Raw genomic sequence first — 8505 nt, 5'->3', positions numbered from 1 at the left:
TGGCTACGCCCCTGCCAAGCACAACTACAACTACATGTACAAGCGACCAGCATTGTACATGCAAACATTTTAATATGGTTAAAACCGAAACCGAAGCACCGATGAGCGCACAAGCAGATGACCGGAATGACGTCACTGTTCAAGACAGCGATTATAGAGGTGCAAGACGCTCACTCACTCGGGACCTTTCAGCAGAAAATGACAGTAGCGCTCTTTCGCATTTCGAATTTGCCGCTTCTCTTCGGTGAATATTATTACTTCGCAATTATTACTACTTTTTAAAATCAACGGCAACTAGACTTCACTTCTCCGATTTGTAATAACCGCCTAACCCCACGATTAAAGAAATAATATTTTTTTATTACTGCCCCACATGATGTTTTTAGTCATCATTATACGCCTGAGGCTACAGAAGAATCACTTGTGAAGGCATTGAACATTTATCGCCGTTGTCCGATTTTTGAGGATTGTGGACGCATTTTTTGAAACACCATGTATAATATGGCGCCCAAAGGAGCTCGTGTCGTAAGGTAGGGTGACCATATATCCCATGGAAAAGAGAAAGCCGTCCTTGTTCGAGCAACGAGGCTAAGGATGACAACATTAGATTTGTCCATGACTGTACTAAATGCTAATGAATTGCTTCGAAAAGTTACACGTTCCTCAAAATGACTTCGACACCACCTTCACTACCGGCGTCGTCTGCTACGGTCACACATATGGAAGAAATATAGAAGCGCGGCTTTTGTAAAATGTTAAGAACCACTTTGTGTCGAATTGAAGCTAAGCATCTAGTGGGCATGGGTCGTGTGCTGGAGACAAAAAAAATAGCTTAGCTGCAAGAAATGCGCGCAACGTGACCCATGTGTAACTTCTTTCATATAGGTTTGCATCTAAACGGGTCGCGGTTGACACGAGAAGGAAATAGCATGGGCAAATTTGCATTCCTTGTTGGTACGCATAGCCCTGTAAAGCACGATGCAAGCGGTTTCTCCGCTTTGTGGGAACCAGGCCAACATGCTTAGAGCTACATGCAGCCGCAACCTTTCTAAGAAACATTGGAGGCAAACGCGCAAGAGCTATATGCACGTTCGTGCCTCATGCAGAGCTGTAGCGAGCTAACATTTGACATGAGCGTAAGTTTGTCTGCAGCACGATTTTACGCTTATCTTTTGGTCTTTATTGCGCGAATTATCTACGGTTGTCACACGGTGCATTTTCGATCGCCGTCCAGCAAAATCGGGATGAAAATTTTCGACGATGTACTCCGTTCTGCATTTTGCACAAAGGGGTCAACCGCGAACGAATAATACGGTCCCGATAGGGCTCGATTGCGATAGTAAATGCACAGTGTGCCAGCCGGCCATATTACCTTGCGCATTTTAATGCACTAGCATTTTGCGAAGGGGTGGCTTGCAATGGTCAAGATGGCAATTCGATGCTTATGAAGCGCGAAAGCACGGGGATGTAGCAGAGATACACGCACGACAAGCGCTTGTCCTTTATGTATGCCTGCTTCGTCCCCGTGTTTTTTCTTTTGTTTTTTGGCTCGCGCTTCATAAGCATTAACCGCTTCCAAAACTAGGTCAGACACCTGTGTTGGCAATTTATGTTTCGGTGACAATACCAGGTCCAGCATTTACAACTGAATTGGTAACACGTGTGACACTTTGCGGCTGCTGTTAGACGGTGAATCAATGCTTGAGGCCCGTGTACTTAGAATTAGGTGCGCGTTAAATAACCCATGGAGGGGGTGGATATTTCCGGAGCCTTTCACTACGGCTACCCTCGTAATCATATCGTGGTTTTGGGACGAGAAACCCCAATAATTATAGAAGCTGAATCAGTGTTTGAAGCTGGCCACGTTGTAGCCTGTTGCGCACCATAAAGAAGGAGCCGCATGTGGATGGGCTCATTCTACAGATATTCTCTATAAGCAAGGAACCCCATGAGATGGAAATAACAATAAATGAATGTGAGGTGATAGAGATATCACCCTCTCGCAAAATACGGTGACGGTGAAAGTGACAGCTCACGCTGGACTTGAAATGTGGCACGGAGTAGTATAAAGCACCAGGCCGCCAATAACTTTGACTGCACTTTTCTACACTGTGCAGTCTCTAGATGTCCGGACACATGAAGTGAGATAAAAGCAACACTGTTCAAAGGATAAAATGCTAGTAATCGTGGTTTAAAGAAACGCCTTCAACCATCGGCTTCCCTTCGCCGCAGCAACGTGAGATCACGTGATCCAACTATGCACGTCACAACAATCGCGGCGCCGGCGTCTCCAGTGGTGGGCCTCGCGCCTGATAGCCTAGTGATATGTTAGCTTTGCTTGTTGAGCATGCATTGCGTGTGTGTTCCAGGTAAGGTCAGATGAGATGTTGACACCAAGATATTTATACGAAGAAACACAATCGAGAGGTATTTTGGCGACCTTCTAGGCTGGTGGATTCTTAAAACGCATAGTAACGCGCATTGGTTTATATTTGCTTATGTTTTAGACAACGGAATAAAAAGGTCAGATGGGAGAATAGCTCCATCTTGTTGCAAGTTATTCTCTAAATATTGCGATGTAGAGAGCGAAATCATGCGTTGTATGACAATGCGGCATTTGCAGAAGTAAAACAGGACTGTACCGTTGCCGCTACTATTAACCATAATGCAGAAGCTACAGTGCAGCATAAGCGATGGTTAATGTCGGTATATACTGTTAGCCAAATGACTAATATTGGCTTGTGTCGCCTGAATAAGGATAATGTCGGCTAATGTTTGATAATGTTTGATTATGTTGGCTACACTGCCATGGAGGCTCTCTACGACTAAGAGTCCCGTGTCTTTAACCACTTTACCATAGCGACTGTGCAACAATATAACTTTTTCAAGCACACGAGCGACATGAACGGGTGCGCAAGCGCCCATAGGAAACGCGTGTGCGCCGCAGCAGCCACCACGACGAGCACGCGGGCCTCAGGCTTAAGCTTTCCAATTGTGCCGTGCTAGCACATCTCAGATCTAGTAAACTTGGCAAGCTCCAACATATAACCGAGTAATTCAATGATGAACTTCCGTGTTGAGCTCTGATGACCTCCACGATCTCCATTTGTGTAGTGGTTCCACGTGCCACTGTTGGAAAAGCAGAGCGGGAGGCACCATTGCTTTTCATTTTTTTGCGCAAGTACGCCCTACGGCATAAATTAGTAATATTATCTAGGATTTACGTGCCAAAACCACGATATGATTATGAGGCACGCTGTAGTGGAGGGCACCGAAAATTTTGACCATCTGGTGTTCTTGAACGTGTACTGACATCGCACAGTGCACGGGCTTCCAGCGTTTCGGCTCCATTGAAATGCGACAGTCGCGGCCGGGATCGAACCCGCAACCTTCGGGTCAGCAGCTGAACACTGTAACCGCTTGAGCACCGCGGCGAACCTACGGCATAAACAAATAAAAATATAAAACTTGGTTTCCTAGGCGAACTTCAGGAGCGGCCTAAGAAATTCGCGTATTCGTTTGAAATCAACATTCACCGACACTGTCGAGGAGCACAAGGTGAGGTTCTGATATTTTAAGAGTACGCGAGAAGGTGCAGTCGGGATGTAATAAAATAATATAGATTACCATGGCAGCATACGCCTCGCTCGCACCACAGGTGACAAATGATAAGCATCCATCAACCTTCGCTGATACTAACTGCAGGTGTTGTATTTAGAAATACCGGTGGTTTTCCGCATGTAGGCTCAGAGGTGACCATATATACCGTAGATATGTGTAGTTCAGAGTAATATGAAGTGGAACACGGAAATTACATTTTAAACGCAATCGACAAGCGCAAAAGTCTTCATGACACTAAAGGGTCAAGCGGAACGGTACCACTTGCCATTTCATCAGTCACATTCATATCCATACACTGCAAGTAATCGTTGAATGAACATGAATTCGGCGTTCGAGCTCATATTCCCTACGATAATCTGCCTTGACAATATCGGCACGCGATGACGCGCATGCCGCTTAACTGCTACATGCTATATACATCCGCTCGGTATCACCTACATTCTCTGCGTTATATATTGAGATTTCATGCGTAGATATATATACATGGAGGTGCATTTGTATATGTGATGTATTTACGATTTAAGAACCGTAAATAAGCGCTGTGTGTTCTTTTCTATTCATGCTCCCACGGCGCCAACGAGCAACGGACTAAACTACCGGCTCGCTCGACGTACACAGTTTTCCCATAGTGCTCCGCGCGGCTGCAGGGCGCTCTGGCATAGCTATAGGAAGGTCTTTTAACAAACACTTGAGGCAGTGAAAGAGCATAGCGATACAACATTTTTGAGGCTTCAATGGTCTGTCCATGTAATTTTGGGGCGCACAACATACGTCTCGTCCACCGCATGTATATGCATGAGAACTGTTTTAAGGGACCGCCTTCTCGACGTCTCATCTTTCACGTTGGTGTCAAGCAGTCTCATGTCTCGGTTGCGTCACGCAGGTGCCACGATTGATACATATAACCCGAGCAGGCTGCACGTTTGGAATGCCAGGGCGCGCTTGCCCATGAACGCCAGCGTCGACGAAAGGCTAATGCCTGCCGATAAAGCGAAGTGACAGCGAAGTGGCAGCGAAGCAACAGCCACATGGGTACGGAAGAGAGTAGCGGAGGTGAAACGTCAGTGCCGGGAGTTAGACGCACCACGCTGTAAACAGTAAAACAAAAGAAATGAGAGCATCCAATACAAAATTGATAATGAAAACACAAGTTAGGCGAGCAGAAAGGCACACTAAAGGATATAAAATCTCACATAATCACACGAAAAGAGCACAAAACAGCAGGCAACAGCTGATAAACACGAGATAAACACGGGCGAACCTATGATCCGCAGCTTGTACTGCTTTACCTGGGGTAGAACTGGCTTTGATTTTGAATGCGAAATACTTTCCAGTAGTCACGTGAGACACACACTCGCACATCGATGCCTATGGTGCACGGGTAGGCTCCACAGGAGATTCTCTGTGTATATAAAGCCAAAGTTTGAAAACCTGAACACGACAGTGTGAAGGAGCCCGTGTCACAACAAATGTGGTGCCGGGATCGGCGGTGTTCCCGATGGGTTAAATATCACGATGGAAGCAATTAATCAACATCATGGCTGCAGCTGGAATCGAATCTAGGTATTCTTCATGGCACTCAAATATTCTAGCACGCGGCCACACCGGTGCTTCAAACTGTTGCGGGAAAAGACAGTATACAAGCACCAAGGTAGGACGACGCCAACTGGGCTGGCAGTGTCGGCTATCTGCTTTTATACCGATGTAACAAATATTACTTATCTGACTTCGCAAGCTACAGTGAAGCGTAGTGTCAATGCGCCTACGACGGCTACGTATGACATGCAAGTCATAGCCCCACTTAGTGCACTTCGTGGCAGTGGAACTTACGTGTCTGCTCCAACGTGAGTGTCGACGTTCTCTTGAAGCATGACCTACACTTTGCAGCCAGTGTACACGGCGTGCCTGGTGATTCCCGCAATATCCGTAAAGATACTCACGAAGACGTCGAAGCACCTCGTAATACTTGGCTCAAGGTGAAATCCCGTAATGGCAGCTACCGCCTGACTGAATCTCATGAAACTGATTACCACATTGAGTAGAATCTGCCGCATTTGTATTCATTCATTCATTCATTCATTCATTCATTCATTCATTCATTCATTCATTCATTCATTCATTGTTTTGGCTATATTATTCCTTTCAGTGGATATTTTGTGTGAACCTGTCCATTGATTAGTGAGGCACTCATGGCAGCCATTTAAACGGCAACGTTCCAAAGATTTTCACTACCTTGAAGTCGTTTGGATAAGTGATCAAACGGAAATTTAAAGTTCTTGCTTGCAGTCATTCTTAAAGTGTAGGTTATGAGTAAAGTTATTTGGAAAGGCGTCAGAATTTCGCACAATAACCAGATCAAGCACGGCGGCTTTTAGGGATGACTTAAGCTAGGTGGCCTCTTAGACATTTGGCTCCATTGGCAATCTCGCCCCTATTGCACGAGTTCGATCACTTCGTGACTCTTTTGAAGAGTCGTCTACGGTATGGTGGCTAGAGGTGGAGGTGTCAGCAACGGCGCACCAGAGACGAAGCTTTCTTTCATGACGATGCGACGGCGCGGGAGGCATCTCGGTGCCGACAGCAGCGCCGCCGCATGGGCACGTCCTCGGGCGCGTCTGTCTGCTTCAAGATTTAATCCGCGCGCTGGCTTAGGTTCGCGGAGGTGTTTGGCACGGACGCGAGGCGCGTTTTCCGCCCACGAGTTCTTATGGCGCACACTAACCATACAACCAAATAATTTTCGAGATTAGGCCAACATATCAATGAAGCTGGCGCAACAAGAGCTTTGGTAATTGCTTCGTGCTGCTGAAGCTTTGTGAGGAGTGTAACGATTGGAAAACACTGCACCTCGGCTTATTCAGTGGGTGGTCGTTTGCGGGGGTATTGCCCCCTGTTTCGCTGGCAACTTCTTGGAAAGGTACGCAGCGACGTTGGGGAACAAAGCTGGAACCGAATCTGGTGTCGGAAGGGCGACCACGGGGAATTTCCACTGTTTCACCGTTGATCACGTGTGTGTAGCTGCGAAATATAAAACTCTCGTGGAAGTGAAGTTCACAGACAACGCTGTTCTTGTTCAGCGGCTTATCAGCTCGTGCAATGGAACGTTCCCATCCCTGGCGACGTTTATCATCGGCGGGATAAATACGATGAGATAGACCTTAATTTCTATCTACTTTCCTGTCTGAGACGTATCCCCTAGTGGATCCATAGGCGAAACAATGTCTCTGCTGTCTGTTGCTTTGCCATCACGTAGCGTCAGCACATGCAAACAGCCTCGCAGGTGAGCGGCGTACGTTTATCATTCGCGAAAAACGTGACATGCTTTTCTCGCTCGCGAAAACCGCGACATACGTACGTTTCTCGGTCGCGAAAAACGCAACATGCGTTTCTCGCTTTAGTAGACAGCGTGCCATACACGCGTTTGCTGACTAGGAAATTCACGTTTCCCGCGAAGCGCCGGTGGCTACGGGAACGCCTTTTGCCATCAGGCACCAATACGCACAAACAAAAGCCGAGCAGGCGAAGCAACAGGTCACATAGCACGCGCTTTGCCGGAGAGAATCCACGAGACCACTTCGACAGACCTCGCTCTAGGCATCTCGGAGACGACGAGCGCGCCACCTGTCGGCGTCATGAAAATGTGCCGCACCGGCTTGCACGGCGCAGCCTGGCCGATGCTGACACCTCCCCCTCTAGCCACCATATCTACGTTAAGCCACAGACAGTATCAACGTTTCTAGAACCAGGTCAGTTTCGGAGCTCCCCATAGACGCTTGCTCTCCGAAGCGGACGCCACGGCCGACGCAAGAACTAGCGGCGCTGCAGTTCCATCTTGCATCATGGCTCACGCGTCGTCTGCTACAACACCCATGTGACCTATCGTCGCTGCAGCTTTCGGCGACCGTGACAGCCGAGATTCCGAGATTTAAACTTTTTCAATAACCGCAACTGTTTTAAAAAGCGATTATTTCACAAACTAAGCTGCAGGAATATCAAAAGATAATCAAATATGACCTATAATAATGGTACAATCTCACACGTCTAGCTGTCCTCTCGCACGAATATTCCATTGCCGTCAACCTGTGTTTAGCCGCCACAGTGGAACAGTGGTTACGGTGCTCGGCTGCTGACCCGAAGGTTGCGGGATCGATCACGACTACGGCGGTCGCATTTTTTCTGTGTAGGTGAAAATGACACTGGCTCATGTACTTAGATTTGTCATTCTAAGCAAGTCGTAAAACAGAGGACCGGTGTTAATTTTCGGGCGATTAATTTTGATTTCTTGAGAAAGGCGTACAGCGCGAGCTATGGTTGATCAAGGTACCTGATTTTATTCCCTGAGATCGGTTAGGCGACTTGTAGCGAAGTTAGTCTTCGCGATTCTGGTGGCCTTGGCGTTCAGAAGATATTTCTTGCAAGTCCCTGTCCTGATTTCGAGAAGTGATGAGCAGGGTTCGTTTCCGAAGCCGCTCGTTCAACACGCGCATCAAGATGGCATTCTTCAGCTTTGTCCCTTTCACACGTGCTAAATCGAAAGAACTGCTTCCCAAGCGAATCACCGTCCGAAAACAATCACGCACGGAGTACGGAGAAAGCGAGCGCAGAGAAACGCGCAACGCGTCGCAAGCGGCTACTCCTCGCGCGTCTGAGATCGCTGCGGCAGGTGCGTCGCCTCCGCGATTGGCTCCGCCAACGCGCCATTGAGAGCAACGGTGCGTTGCCGTATACGATCCCGGGGGCCACGTCAAGTGAAGCAAAATAGAGAAGCAGCGCCGTATGTTCACGCGTCGGCCGCCTGTTCCGGCACGCGAGCGGAGCTGCGAAACTGTATTGGTTCTAAAAACGTTGGACTGTATAGTAATCAGCAAGTATGTGACCCTCTGA

This window comes from Rhipicephalus sanguineus, chromosome 7, assembly GCF_013339695.2.
Source record: "Rhipicephalus sanguineus isolate Rsan-2018 chromosome 7, BIME_Rsan_1.4, whole genome shotgun sequence".
Classification (NCBI taxonomy): Eukaryota; Metazoa; Arthropoda; class Arachnida; order Ixodida; family Ixodidae; genus Rhipicephalus; species Rhipicephalus sanguineus.
Note: the sequence above shows the minus strand (reverse complement) of the source record.